The sequence below is a fragment of the Lepisosteus oculatus genome, chromosome 14 (assembly GCF_040954835.1).
Source record: "Lepisosteus oculatus isolate fLepOcu1 chromosome 14, fLepOcu1.hap2, whole genome shotgun sequence".
Classification (NCBI taxonomy): Eukaryota; Metazoa; Chordata; class Actinopteri; order Semionotiformes; family Lepisosteidae; genus Lepisosteus; species Lepisosteus oculatus.
The window spans coordinates 32,403,322-32,417,843 of NC_090709.1; the positions used below are offsets into that span (position 1 = coordinate 32,403,322).

General features: G+C 47.3%; 1 protein-coding gene across 1 annotated transcript in view; it reads left to right on the plus strand.

The window, feature by feature from the left end:
• The window catches only part of LOC138242549 (antigen WC1.1-like), a 621,195-nt gene that overhangs the window by 167,839 nt on the left and 438,834 nt on the right, over positions 1-14,522 (plus strand). The gene's annotated exons all lie outside the window — the stretch shown is intronic.

Consider the following 14,522-nt stretch of genomic DNA (forward strand, 5'->3'; position numbering starts at 1 on the left):
AGGCAACAAGACTTGGGCTGAGGTGAAGCGGCCTTTATTACACTGTAAACAAGCAGGCTTGCGGATACATGTCTTTTGATCTAACAGAAATATTCCTGTCAACCTCCAGGCTGTTGTGCTGATACGTGGAGCTTACTTGTTAACTCTGCATGCAGGTCGTGTTTTCTGCAGTGAAATGTCTGCTGCACCACCTGCGCTTGTTCACTCGTCCATCGCATTACATCAGTCATCACAGTGATCTCGTGAGCAGGAAGGGCTACATCACAACATGCTTTTTGTGGGAACTCTTGCCCTCGCCTGTGGAGAGACGAGGGATTTGCAACAACACAGTGCTTTACGGCACTTCACAAAGCTTATGATTTTGTGCTTAATTCAGACTTTTTCCAATTTTTCTAAATTGTCCATGGATTTATTTTGTTACTGGGGCTTAATCACTGGTATGAGAAATTGGGACTGCCGGACCCACATGAAGACACATCACAATTGTTGAAACGTTTCTACATTTTCTTGTGCTTGTGTTGGTACATGTAAGACAATAGGGGGTTTGGGGGTAACGCCTAAAACGGTGGCGGGGGCAGCTGATTTGCCCCCCCCCCAAATCTGGCTACATCCCCCAACTGTGTTAACTTTGTCCGTACTTTGGAGAATCTTCCCTCGTAGTTTTCAGAGTTTTCGGTGCTCAAAAAAAGGCTCACAGCCTGAGTGTAAGGCGTTTGCAGCTCTCTTGAAGACTGATTCCAGTGCCGATCTGTACTATAAGATGGCAACCGGGGATTGTGCTATCGCACCAGAAGTAACGCGTCGCATAATGACAACGTAATGTACGTGATCAAGAAAGGAACAATTTCAGGGGAACCCAAGATTTTTTTATCGCCAATAACTTATTTTTAAGAAATCGCACTTTTCTTTGGTGGGCTTAGTCTTTTACGCTCAGGATCTAACCCTGTGGTGATCACGGGACAAGCAGGACATGAAACGCCACTTCACTGCCGTGATTTGCAAAGTAAATAGCAGGGTTTATGGCCACGATCCTGCACCTTCAACCTAGGTTGTTAAGAGTTTTTGCATGCTGGTACTAAATGCCATTACAAAAGGGGACCCACTGAGGTTGAAGCTGTTTTTGAAAAAGACGAGTATTTGCTGGCTAAACAAGACACTTGCAGACACATGGGAAGTGGTACTGAAGTAAATAGATTAGAATATATATGGGAAAAGCTGCCAGCAGAGATGAAACTATGTTGTGTTAAGATTGTATCGCACAGTAGGAGTAGGAGGATCTCATTTAGAATAGTGCATATAATGTTGGTGCCTCTTCTTCTCAGTTTAGGGTAGTTTCCACTTGTGGTTGGAGTTTCATGGTTCATTCCGAAGAAATCAGATGGGTTGACTTTGATCTATGTTCAAGACTCAAGAGATTCTGTCAGTGTAGAACACTACCCTTCAGACTAAAGATACTCAGCTCCTTCAGACCTGTCAGTGTGGGACATTCCCTTCAGACTAAAGACTTCTTTCAGCCTGTCAGTGTACCTTTGATGGACAGGGTGCCAGTCCGTCAAAGGATGCTAACCACTATACCAGAACTGTGCCACTTCTGAACAGTGTAAACTAATTTTCTGAAATAATCTGCTGAAACTTTGTTGCGCCACCTTCTTTGTTGACAGTGTTTTGTCTTTGTCGTATTGGTTTTGCTGGACCTTGGCCGTAAAAAAACAAATTTATCCCCCCACCCCAATAGATATAAATCCAAACCTGATTTGCCAGGGATTAAAATTTAAATGAGCCCAAAGTAAAGCAGAGAGACTGATTTGTCTAGGCACCTGGCACGGGGTGGGGGGAGGAGTCCGATTTGAATATTGTCCCTGCAGAGACTCAATTAGATAGGGCCTAGCTAAGCCCAAATGGTTTCCATGGGGACCGCAGCTAGGTGATCAGAGGGCTGTACAGGCCTGGTAACAGTCCGCGTCTACGCAGCATCCCGGGACGTCGGAGACACTCCCCAAATCCAGAGGGGAGAAGAAGGGTGAGTGGTGACTAAATTAGAGGGGAAAAAAATATCGAGGAGCAAATTTTCAGAAAAAGTGCAAAGTTTCAGAAACGCTTTGTAATGAGTGACCTATTAGGAAATCCCGATGTTACTGTTTCGAGGTGTGGAGGAAGATTTTGAGGATTATAGGGAAATTTCAGGACATTTTAAAGATTATCAATGTCCAAACCTGCGAGAAATGTAAGCTTGGTTCGTTTGAGAGTCTGGGAACTTTTAAGCGGGTAGGTTTTTTTTTTAAGTACCAAGCGAACCGACAGGGCTCAAAAAGAGCGTTTATTTCACTGTAAGCCCGCAATGTGACCTGTTTTGAAGAGGGAGTGGTTGGTTGCTTTATTGGAGTAAGTGGCGACTCCAAAGCCAGGCTCTGCCTTAAGTGAAACTGTACAGGTCAAGCGATGTTGACCCAGGGAGAACCTGATGAGAAAGATGAAAAGTCCCGCGGCTGGCAGAGGAATCCTACTCTGTTGGGCCCCTGAGCAAGACCCTGAACCCCAGCTGCTCCAGGGGTGTCGTATAAATGGCTGACCCTGCGCTCTGACCCCCAGCTTCTCTCTCCCTGCCTGTGTGTCTCATGGAGAGCAAGCTGGGGTCTGTGAAAAGACAAATTCCTAATGCAAGAAATTGAATATGGCTAATAAAAGTGATCTGATCTTACCAATTCAGGGCCACAGGACCTATTCTGGCAAGCAAAGGGCACTAGGCGGGCTACACTCTGGACAGGACGCCACTCCATCACAGGTCTTGGTAAATTGATCATGTATTATGTCTTTATTATGTATGTGTTGTGTTTGTCCGGCAAAGTCAAGTTCCCATCTGGGCCACTAAAGGCTGGAACCTAATTGGAAACTACATCTAAATGAAAATCGAAGAAATCTGAAAGGAGCTCTTAAGTGTTTCTCTGATTGCAGATTCGCCGACCCACAGTGATGGCTAAGAAGATATGCCTCACCTTAATCGTCTCAGGTTAGTGAGTCCTTTTTTCATTTGTGTGGACTAACCCCGAACCTCTGTTTGGAAAGATGATGTTGCTTTACTGCAGAGTATTCAAGTTCAAGTTCAAGTTCATTGTCACTATACTCATATACAGGTATATGGTATAATGAAATGCTATTTAGCGAGCTCTCAGACGATACGTAGTACAAAAAAACAACAAATCAATTGTATAATAAAAGAAAGACAGAGACAACAGGCAGTGTGCAAAAACAACAACAGGCAGTGTGCAAAACAACAAAAGGTAACAGGTAATGTGCAAAACAACATCAGATGTGCAGAACAGAATGAAATAAAAGGATAGAAATGATGGGGAGTGAGCTTTTTGACATGTAAGGTAGAGATAGATTTCAATGTGTGTTTGAGTTTTAGGTAAGAAAGAAGGCACTGTGAGGTTCAGATCATAGGTGAGAGGTGAGGAGAGAGTGAGAGAGGCTGGGAGTTTAATAGTTTGATAGTGCGGGGGTAAAAACTGTTTCTGAGTCTGGTAGCCTGGGGCCGAATGCTCCGGTACAGTTTTCCAGATGGGAGAGGGTCATACAGTCTGTAGCTGGGGTCTGTGGGGGTCTTTGATGATGCTTAGAGCATTCCTCAAGCACCGTCTGTCATAAATGTCCTGGATAGATGGGAGGGCAACCCCAGTATGTGAACAGAACTGTGTCACCAGCTCTCTGTAACTATCTGAAACACAACGAAGGTTACTTATCGACAGATACTTTATTGATCCCGTGAGGGGAAATTGCAGTGCGACAGCAGCACAGTCATCACAGCAACAGTGTAACGAAATGATACAACAATACAAAAACACAATCCAATCAGTCCAGTCAGTGAGAAGTGCGCTAAGAAGAGTCGCTCACAGTCCAGAATATACAAAGAGCAAGCCGGAACAGTACACAAAAAAGTTGTATTGCACAATATAAATATATTGTCCCTGGCATGCACAAAAAACAGTTGTAAACGGGGAAAAAAAAAACAGAGGGAAGCAGAGAGTTTACTGTTTAGTCCAAAACCAGGTCAGTGTCAGTGCTGCTCCTGCCCAGACACACAGTGGATGAGTGGTACAGTCTGATGGCAGAAGGCATGAATGACCTCCTGTAGCGCCCCCTGTCGCACTGTGGTTGGATCAGCCTGTTGCTGAATGTGCTCTTCATTCTCCCAAGCATGTCTTAGAGGGAAAGATGGGAGATGTCCATGATGGCCTGTAAGGTTTTTCCTGGGGCACACGATTGACCTTTTTGGAGTTCTCCAGTAAAGAGGCAAAGAAATATGTGTGCAGCTTCATTCAAATACACCGTTTGCTCCAGCCTTCTTATTAATTTTATTTAGAATTGGTCACAAATTTATATAGTGTCATAGGGAAAAAAAAAAACAGTGAACGGTTATAGACAATTTGCCAAGGTTAATTTATGGCTGGTTTTAAAAAAATGATTATATACAGTATATGTATTGTAATCTCCTCATGTGGGCTTTTTCTCTCCTTTCCAATATGGACCGGCAGAGATGGAAGATGAAAAGACCTCTGAACTTCGGTGTTGAAAGGGCTGGCGCTTACAGTCAGTCCAGGGGTCTGTGTCCCCGGTCCAGTTAGTCCAGGCGGTCTGTGACCTCTGGTCCAGTCAGTCAAGGAGGTCCGTGACCCCGGTCCAATTAGTCCAGGGATCTGTGACTCTGGTCCAGTTAGTCCAGGGGTCTGTGTCCCCGGACCAGTCAGTCCAGGGATCTGTGACCTCTGGTCCAATTAATCCAGGGGTCTGTGTCCCCAGTCCAGTCAGTCCAGGGGTCTGTGACTCTGTTCCAGTTAGTCTAGGAGTCTGTGTCTCTGGTCCAGTTAGTCCAGGGGTCTGTGACTCTGGTCCAGTCAGTGCAGGGCTCTCTGATCCTGACCCAGGGAGAGCTCAGGTCTAGTAAATCTTACAGGTCACCCTGAATCACCGGTTTTATTGATGTTTGCTCCCAATGATCCCTCAGTTACTTTATTGAACAGACCGCCTGTTTAATCGATCATAGTCCAGGTGATCCAGGCCTTTATTAATTGATCAAAGCACTGTTATTTACTCCTGGTCCTGGAGTGTGACGGGTAAATTTATGAGTGAGAGCCTTATAACAGTGCCAATCGAGTCTAATTGCATTTAGAGTGTATTCAAACCATTAAGAGTCCAGGAAAGGACATCAATATGCCCTTTGATTATTTGCAGGCTCCCTTTAAAACCCACCGGGAAAGGTTCAAGATGTTTCTAAATCTGGAGGTCTCAGTCCTGGCTCAAATCCAGGTATTAAGAGCCTAGGATGGAATAAAGATTAAAAGATACAAAAGCCCTCCAGGCTCAAAAATCAAATCAAATCAAATCAAAGTTTATTTATCAGATGCACAACAAAATAGCATGCAGCAGCAGTAGTTGCTGGCAATGAATTGTCTTTTTCTGCGAGCTCACAAAAATCACAAGAATCACAGAAATCACAAAAACACAAAAATCACAAAATTGGGGTTACATTTTTTTTAAATGGAATAAAACTCAATATGAGTAGAGCTGCTATGTGTCCATGGTGTATGCAATATATACAAGTAGTGCGGTTATGCTGAATACAGTGAAAACTGTGTGTCCATGTAGCCATTACAGGTGATTTGCTAAAGGAGCTGCAGGTTGGCTATTTAGCAGTCTAAAGTCTCAATAGTGAATAACAGTCTTATAGTCTCAAAAGTGAATATCAGAGCTCTAGGGCCAGGATTGGCCCTTCATTCCATGTTATCTTCATATTTCCACAGCCTTTCCTTTACTTATGTCCTTTGTGAGGAGACTGTTCAAGACTTTTTCTGTTGGGGACACAGTCTCTTTCTGCAGGATCAAGATGGCTTAAGTCTCATAAGCACTTGGCTCACCAATGACTGGAGTGGTTGCACCCTGGATTCAGTTCTGCTGTCTGCTGTCTGGAGTTGGTATGTGCCTCCAGTTCATGTGTGTTTCTTATAGGTTTGCCCCGGTTTCCTCCCATAGTCCAAAGCCATGCTGGTGGGTTAATTGGCTTCTGGGAAAATTGGCCCTGGTGTGAGTGTGGGCATATCTGTGCCCTGCAATAGGCTGGTGTCCCTGTGTTAACATAGTCATTCATCTGTCCTGCCTTGTGCCTGTGGCTTATGGCTCGCTCACATTGTTTCGAGGATGCAAACGACGCATCAGCATAAACACCTCAGTCTTTTCCCCGAGTATCCTCCCTGAGTTTTGCATAGAAAGTTTGTTTTTCCTGCCGGCACGCCAGAACCCCACACTTAGACATGATCTGTCAGGTGTTTTTGGTTTAAATCATTTGAATTTCATTTGCTGCCCGCTTCTCGGCCTCCGCTAATCCCGCTGTATCACCTGCAATCGTCTGCAGTCTGGATCTGAGCAAAGTACAGAAATGACCAGGGGGCCGATTGCTCATCAAAGAACCTGTGGCCACCAGCCTACCAACTCGGAGGTTGTACCTCCTTAGATAGATAGATACTTTATTGATCCCGTGAGGGAAAGTGCAGCGCAACAGCAGCTTTACACAGACAACACAGCCACAGTGTAACGAATGATACAATAATAATAAAAATAATAATACAATACATACAATACAATCAGTACAGTGAGGGGTGCACTAAAAGAGTTACTCACAGTCCGGACACACAAAGAACAAACTAGAACAGAACAGTACGCAGAAAAATCGTAGCACACATATGAAAATAAATATAGATCTAAATATAGATATAGATATAAATATAAATGTATTGCACGGGTCCCTGGCATATATTGCACAAAAAACGGTTGTAAACGGGAAAAGAAAAGAAGAGGACAGATGTAGCAGTAGATGTGTAGATGCGTTCAGTCCAGAAACAGGTCACTGTCAATGTTGCCTCTGTCCAGACGCAAGGTGGATGCGTTGTACAGTCTTATGGCAGAAGGCAAGAATGACCTCCTGTAGCGCTCCCTGTCGCACCGTGGATGAATCAGTCTATTGCTGAACATGCTCTTCATTTCTACAAGCCTGTCATAGAGGGGATGGGAGATGTTGTCCATGATGGCCTCTAGTTTGGACACCATTCTCCTCTCAGCTACTACCTCCAAGGGGTCCAGGTCAGACCCAATGACAGAGCTTGCTCTCCTGATGAGCTTGTTCTGCCTTTTAGAATCCACAGCTCTAATCCCAGGGCCCAAGCATACCACTGCGTAGAAAATGGCGCTCGCCACCACCGACTGATAGAACAAATGTAGCATCTTACTACATACATTGAAGGACCTGAGCCTCCTCAAGAAGTAAAGCCGGCTCTGTCCCTTCTTATAGATGGCCTCGATGTTCTTAGACCATTCCAGTCTATCGTCGATGTGCACTCCCAGGTACTTGTACGAGTCCACCATCTCCACGCCACTCCCATGGATGTAGATAGGAGTAGGTTTGACCTTTTTCCTCCTGAAATCTACCACCAGTTCCTTTGTCTTTGTTACATTTAGTTCCAAGTGGTTCAACCCGAAGTTCAAAGTCCGAAGTATAGAGAGTGAAGAGGAATGGAGAAAGAACTGTCCCTTGAGGTGCCCCTGTGTTACTCACTACCTGTTCAGACACACAGTTCTGAAGTCTCACAGACTGTGGTCTGCCTGTCAGGTAGTCAGTGATCCACGAGGTCATGGAGGCATCGACTTGCATATCCTCCAGCTTCCTCCTTAGAAGTAAGGGCTGGATGGTATTGAAGGCACTGGAGAAGTCTAAAAACATGATCCTTACAGTGTTGCCAGCCCTGTCCAGGTGTGAGTAGGCCCTTTGCAGCATGTAGATGATCACATCCTCCACACCAACACTAGGCTGGTAGGCGAACTGTAGGGTGTCCAGTGATGAGCTGACCAAGGGGTCTCAGGTGGGATAAGACCAACCTCTCCAGTGTCTTCATGACGTGAGAAGTCAGTTCAACTGGTCTGTAGTCGTTGAGGACAGAGGGGCGCCCTTTCTTTGGTACCGGGACCAGGCATGTCTTCCAGAGCACCGGGACACTCTCCAAGCGCAGGGTCAGGTTGAATAGTCGCTGGAGCACTCCGCTCAGCTGATCAACACAGGCCCTCAGAACTCTGGGACAGATGTTATCTGGCCCTGTGGCCTTACCCTGGTGCAGCCTCTTCAGCTCCTTCTTCACCTGGTCAGCTGTGATGGTCAGCCTGGCCTGGGGGATGGTGCTCATAGGGCTTTCAGTGCTGCAGGTGTTAATGGCGGAGGTGTTGGAGTGGCAGCTGTGGGGGATGGGTGGGTGAGTAGCTGTCGGGGGTTGTAGCTGTAGGCGGCCATGTTTGTGGGGGGATGGAGGAGGTGTTAGGCAGTCGCAGCTGTGAAGGGTTAGGGAGCGTGTGGCTGTGGGGGGATGGGTGTTGAGCCACAGAGCACCCAGAATCAAACCTGTTAAAGAACTGGTTCAACTCGTTGGCCATCTCCAGGTTCCCCTCTCTTTCACCCCCAGCCTGTTTGAAGCCAGTGATCTCTCTCATGCTGATCCATACATCCCTTACCCTATTCCTTTGCAGCTTGTCCTCTACCTTCCTCCTGTAGGCGTCCTTGCTCTCTCTTAACTTCTGCTTTAGCTCCCTCTGTACACGCTTGACCTCTTCCTTATCCCCCCTCCTAAAGGCTCTCTTCTTGTCATTCAGAAGAGCCTTCAGGTCGCTGGTGATCCAGGGTTTGTTATTGGAAAAGCAGTGTACGTCTTTGGTGGGGATGGTGTTGTCTACGCAGAAGTTAATGTAGTCAGTGACACAGTCCACCATGATGTCTATGTCGTCCCCATGTGGTTCGCACAGCACATCCCAGTCGGTGGCCTCCAAAGCACCACGTAGATCCTCCATAGCCTCTTGAGACCATCTCCTCACAGTTCTCATGGTCGCAGGTTGGCGCTGGACAATAGGCGTGTATAGTGGTGTAAGCAAGACAAGGTTGTGATCTGATCTGCCAAGGGGGGGAAGGGCTGTGGAACTATATGCATCCTTAGCATTGGCATATAATAAGTCCAGTTTTTTGTTTTCTCTGGTCGGGCACTTAACAAATTGGTGGAAAGTAGGCAAAGTGGTGGAAATAGATACGTGGTTAAAGTCCCCTGAAATAGCTATAAAAGCGCTAGGGTGCTTTGTTTGTAGCCTGGCTGTGACTGTGTTTATGACGTCACACGCTACCTCTGCGTTTGCCGTAGGTGGAATGTAAACAACAACAAAGATGGCGCATGTAAACTCCCGCGGTGTCCGGGTTACAGACGCGCTCCTTAAAATGAGTATGTCCACCATCTGTTGTTGACAAGCACCACGAGCCCCCCTCCTTTCCTCTTACCGCTCTCGGTGTTTCTGTCCGCCCGCACCGTCTGAAAGCCGCCAATGGTAATGTTTGAGTCCGGAATAAGTTCCTGCAGCCACGTATCGGTGAAACACATGATACTGCATTCATGATACTCCCTCTGGCTTCTCACCAATGCTCCCAGTTCGTCCATCTTGTTCGCTAAGGACCTCACATTTCCCAGGATGATCGAAGGAAGGTAGGGTTTAAATCTCCTTCTCTTCGCCTTTGCATCCCGATAGAAACAGAGGTCCGAGTATCAGAAAAAACGAGAAAAGCATCTCAGCTTTCTAGTATCCATCATGTTGTGATCGCAAATTTAGTTGCCGGCAAAGGTATGAGGAAAAAACACTAACACACTAGCATTAACTAACTGAAAGGAACAAAAAGACAACAAAAAGACACAGAGCTGCTGTAGCAGGCTGCCACTAACACGGCGCCATGTTAGACTGATTATCACCTGGTCTTGTTGATGCCGTTGCTTTGTGCCAATGAATCGTTCCGCCTGACTTTGATATCAGCGGTGCTCTTGATTATATGATATTCCATCCTCCCACCTGTTCCACCTCATGCAGTTCAGGGTGGTGGGACAGCCAGAGCTTATTCCAGTAAACAGCAGGCACAAGGAGTGGTACTCCATCACACTGGCACTAACTCTCCCAGACGTCAGTGAACATACCAGCATGCCTTTCGACTGGGGAGCAGACTGGAGCACCCTAGAGGAAACCCAACGTGAGCACAGTGTCGAATATACAAACCAGACCAGAAGCAGAGCTGAACCCAGCGTCCCAACGCTGAGAAACTGCAGTCCAAAAGCCCCTGTGCCACTTCACAGTGCATTGGCAGACCCATTTGAAATCCTCCCCCAGGGAAGACAAAACCACTCAAAACGACAGCCACAAATGTTGGGTTGAGAAGTGCCGGGCCATTCCCCGACCGGATTTGCTTCTCCGACGCGTTGGCACGTCGTGCGCAGGCTTGGCCAGGCATCGCGAGCTGGTCACCCCTGCTCCTAAGCCTCAACCCTGCCTCCTGTGTTTCAGGCCTCTGGGAGTTGGTCTCACCTCACCGCTACCACTTCGTGAGCAAGCGCAGGACGTGGGCGGGGGCTCGGGCATACTGCAGGGGCCAGTACACGGACATGGCTACCGTGAGTGGGCCAGCCGACCTGGAGCAGCTCCTTGCCACCGCCGAGCCGGTCACGGGCTGCGCCTGGACCGGCCTGTACTATGTCTGGGACCTGTGGCAGTGGTCCCTCGGGGGGGGCTACCTCTACGGCGTGGGGAGGTCTGCTTTTACCAGCTGGCGTGCGGGAGAACCAAACAACTACGGCGGCAAGGAGAACTGCGTGGCGATGGTCGGCGGCGGGTTGTGGGCAGATCGCCCTTGCAGTTTCACGAGCTATTCCGTTTGCTATCAAGGTAAATGGCCCCTGAGTCTTTTACGGCCTTTTACGGTCTTTCTCACGCGACTACTGCATGTGAAGGTGGTGGAGGGAGGGGGGGGCTTGGGAGTAATTCCTCCTTATGAAATTCCCCATTGTTCTCGGAATTGAATCCTTTGAGTGGCTCTTGGGCTGATGGGATGGCGGCACCGGGGCCCTGGGTTCAAATCCTGGGGTGGCGAGGTGGAGTTTGCATGTTCTCCCCTTGTGCGTGGGGGTTTCCTCCAGGTGCTCCAGTGTCCTCCCACAGTCCAAAGACGCTCTGGTGAGTGAATTGGCTGCTGGGAATGTTTGGCCCTGGTGTGACTGTATGCGGTGCTTGTGCCTCCGTGCAGTGGACTGGCGTCCCATCCAGGTGGTATCCTGCCTGTTGCTTGCCGAGGCTGCTCCGCGACCCTCAACCCGACTACTGACTGGGGTTCACTTCTTCAGGGGGGGAAGGCGCAGCCGATCAATACTTCCTGGTGGCTGAGGCCAAGAACTGGACAGAAGCCCTGACGTTTTGCAGAGAACATTACACCGACCTGACCCGGGTGAGGAGCCAGAGCGAGAATGAGTTAGTAAGAGTTACGGCCGGAGGCAGGGAGGTCTGGATCGGACTGTTCACCGAGCCCTGGAAGTGGTCCGATGGGGACGTCTCCACTTTCCGCCCCTGGCACGTGGGCAAGCCCAACAATTATGGCGGCATTGAGAGCTGTGGCGCCGTGAATCTTCAGGGGAGTGCGAGAGGCTCCTGGAATGACTATAATTGCAACACCACCTACGCTTTCTTCTGCTACAGTGGTAAGTTATCGCGGTGCCACTTCGACAGCCTTATGGGGGTAACCTTGCGGGGAACATCGCCTTCACTTTGCTATTCCACGACCGCTTGTCCAGTTCGCACTTGTGGTGGCCCAGAGTCGGTCCCAGGGTGCACTGGGTGCAGTGGTTAGCATTGCTGCCTCGTAGTGCCTGAGCTCTGGGTTCAGTATCTGGGCTGTTGTCTGCATGGAGTTTGAATGTTCTCCTTGTCTTTGCGTGGGTTTTCTCCTGCAGTACGAAGACATGCTGGTAGGTTTTGAATCGGCTCCTGGGAAAATGAGCTGTGGTGTGTGCCCTGTGACGGACTGGCATTACTGCCAGGGTTAACCCTGCCTTGCACCTGTTGCTTGCTGGGATAGACTCTGGAGCCACCTTCAGAGCACCAGTCTTTTGTAATATTGTAAGTGATGTTTTGACGTCCTTGACCATATAACTGTCCCTCAGACCAGGCAGGGTGAATCACTTAATGCTACTTCAGAATGGGGTTTGCCTCTTTTTTTGTCTTCTATGCTGTTTTCATCCTTTCCTCCACAGGGAAGAGAGTGGTGCTGAGAGTAAGGATATTAATGGACTCGGAAGTGAATCCTAATGACCCAGATGTTAAAGAGTGGCTTCTGGTCCAGGTATAGGAAATCGACTACTAGATTGTGTCAGTGTGCATAGGTGGCTTGCGATATTCCAGGCTCCTCGTAAAGAAGAAACTAAGCAAATCATACTGTTGGAGCTGCAGTAGACAAAAAAGATCATCCAGTCAATGCTATGCATAATGAGCCACACATTGCTTTGTTATACAGAAATCAGAAATACACTCAATCATAATGGTTGTCACACATTGCACGCAGTGGGTTCCTACCAATATGAATCATTATTGGGGATTTTTTTTGGTTAAAAAGCAGCATTTTAGGAATTCAGGAAACAATCAGATGAATATAAAGGGATAGTGTACTTATTATTGTAGTGTTACCTCACCTGGCTGGGGAAATCATTTGTGAAGAATGAGCCAGGGAGGCAGTTGCAAGGGTCAAGATAGGATGGAGGGAGGGGAGCAAGAGAAGATTAGCGCAGAGCTGTGGACAGACTGGGAGTATTTATAAACTGGGGAGTGGAAGTGATTAATAAACACAATACAAAACAAACAGAAGAAATTACTATTATCTTCCTTTTGGCATTTTGAATTAAGGGAGCATATGAATAGGCCCAAAAGTGCAGGGTAGAGTTATAGAGTTAATAAGGGCTTTAAACTAGAATATAAGAGAGAGAATACTGGAGATCATAGTTGCAGTTATATCGAAGCGCTGACCTTTCCCTTGCTGGCTTTGTTTATTTTATCATGCCTGCTCACGTTGGATTGCTCAAAGACCCTTCCGAGTAACCACAGCAACCGACGTGGCCACCTGTCAGTCACCTGGTTGCCGTGACAGTGCAATTGGGTGGAAGATCAGTTCCACCTGCTCACAGTCAGCCCTCCACTCGCTCAGTGTTAGGGAGTTCAGGCTTGAGCCTTGGTGTTCCTTAGTCAAGTTTTCCTTGATTCTTTGACCCCATTTCCCTCGACCTTGCTCTTGGATTGCCCTTGTGTTTGCTCCTTGGCGTCGAAGATTTCTCGCCTCGACTTCGTCTCTTAGCTGCTTCGCTTGGGTATCTATCGGCTCCGGGCTTTGCTTGCTTTCGACGTCACCTATCTGGCTGCCTCCCTGCTTCATTCTGCAACTTTGAATCCCACTACGTCCCACGTTTTCCAGAGCGCTCACTCCAGCTGCCACCTCCCACTACAGACCACTATCACCCACCACAGGCGCTGTCTGCTGCTGCTTCCCTGTTTCGCCCGGCGATCGCGTCCTCCCTGCCGCGACAAGACCGCGGCTCTCGTTCAGGAAGACGTACCGGGCCCTGATTTCTGACCCGGGCTGCTGTGGTACTGTCCCCTCCACAGGTGACGAGAGAGCTGTCCAGGCACACCGAGCTGGGCAACACCAGCCTGCGCTGGGGCCAGGAGGACAATGGCGTGGTGTTCTCGAAAGACAAGGAGGAAGATGGTGAGATGCTTAAGCAGCACAGCCTTGGCGACGCGCATTCTGAACGCCAGGAACTTCATCGGTGATGTCTTTGCTCCACAGGGCAGTGCCACCCTATGGGAGACTGAGTGTCGGAGGATCAGTCTGCACAGGATTCCTCTGTGAAACACTGGCGACAGACCGACGTCTAAGAATAATGCAAGCTTCAAATACCGTAGCATTTATATTAAGGTTCAATATATATGGATATAGTATAATATTTTCTCTATGAGTGGTTCTCTGTTTAAACATCAAGGTCTGGTCTCAGTACAGTGAAAATGCATTGAGAGTTGTTTAATGAATATATATATATATTATCACATTTAAATGTAGTAGTAGTATTCAGGTCCAAGGAAATACTTTTTGAGAATTGTTTGCTTTGGCAATCACTGGTGTATTTTTCCTCTCACATATGTTTGGAAGGGAACATTCGATCAGCCTTACTGGGCAACTTGACTTTCTGACCAGCTGCTGAAAAGTTGGATTTCAAAAGTTTTAAGGAGAATAAAAATGGTTGGTTAGTTGATGGTTGATGACATTGAAACCACAGATCAGAACAGGTGGACTTACAGTAAGTGGAATATGATTAAACGTCAGATTTTCAATTTTGACAGCTTAGAGACTAACAATAGACTAAACAGATTATGAACATCTATTCTACACAGGGGGACATAGTGGGATCTTTGTAAATTATTCCATGTATTATAAGTACATGTGTACAGAACAAACACTGAGCTCTAATAAGCTGAATTGTCTATTGGTATCATTAACTTTTCATATGTTCTTAAGTAATTTGATTTGTTATAAATAATAATAATTGCTTACACTTATATAGCACTTTTGTCGACTCTCCACTCAAAGCTCT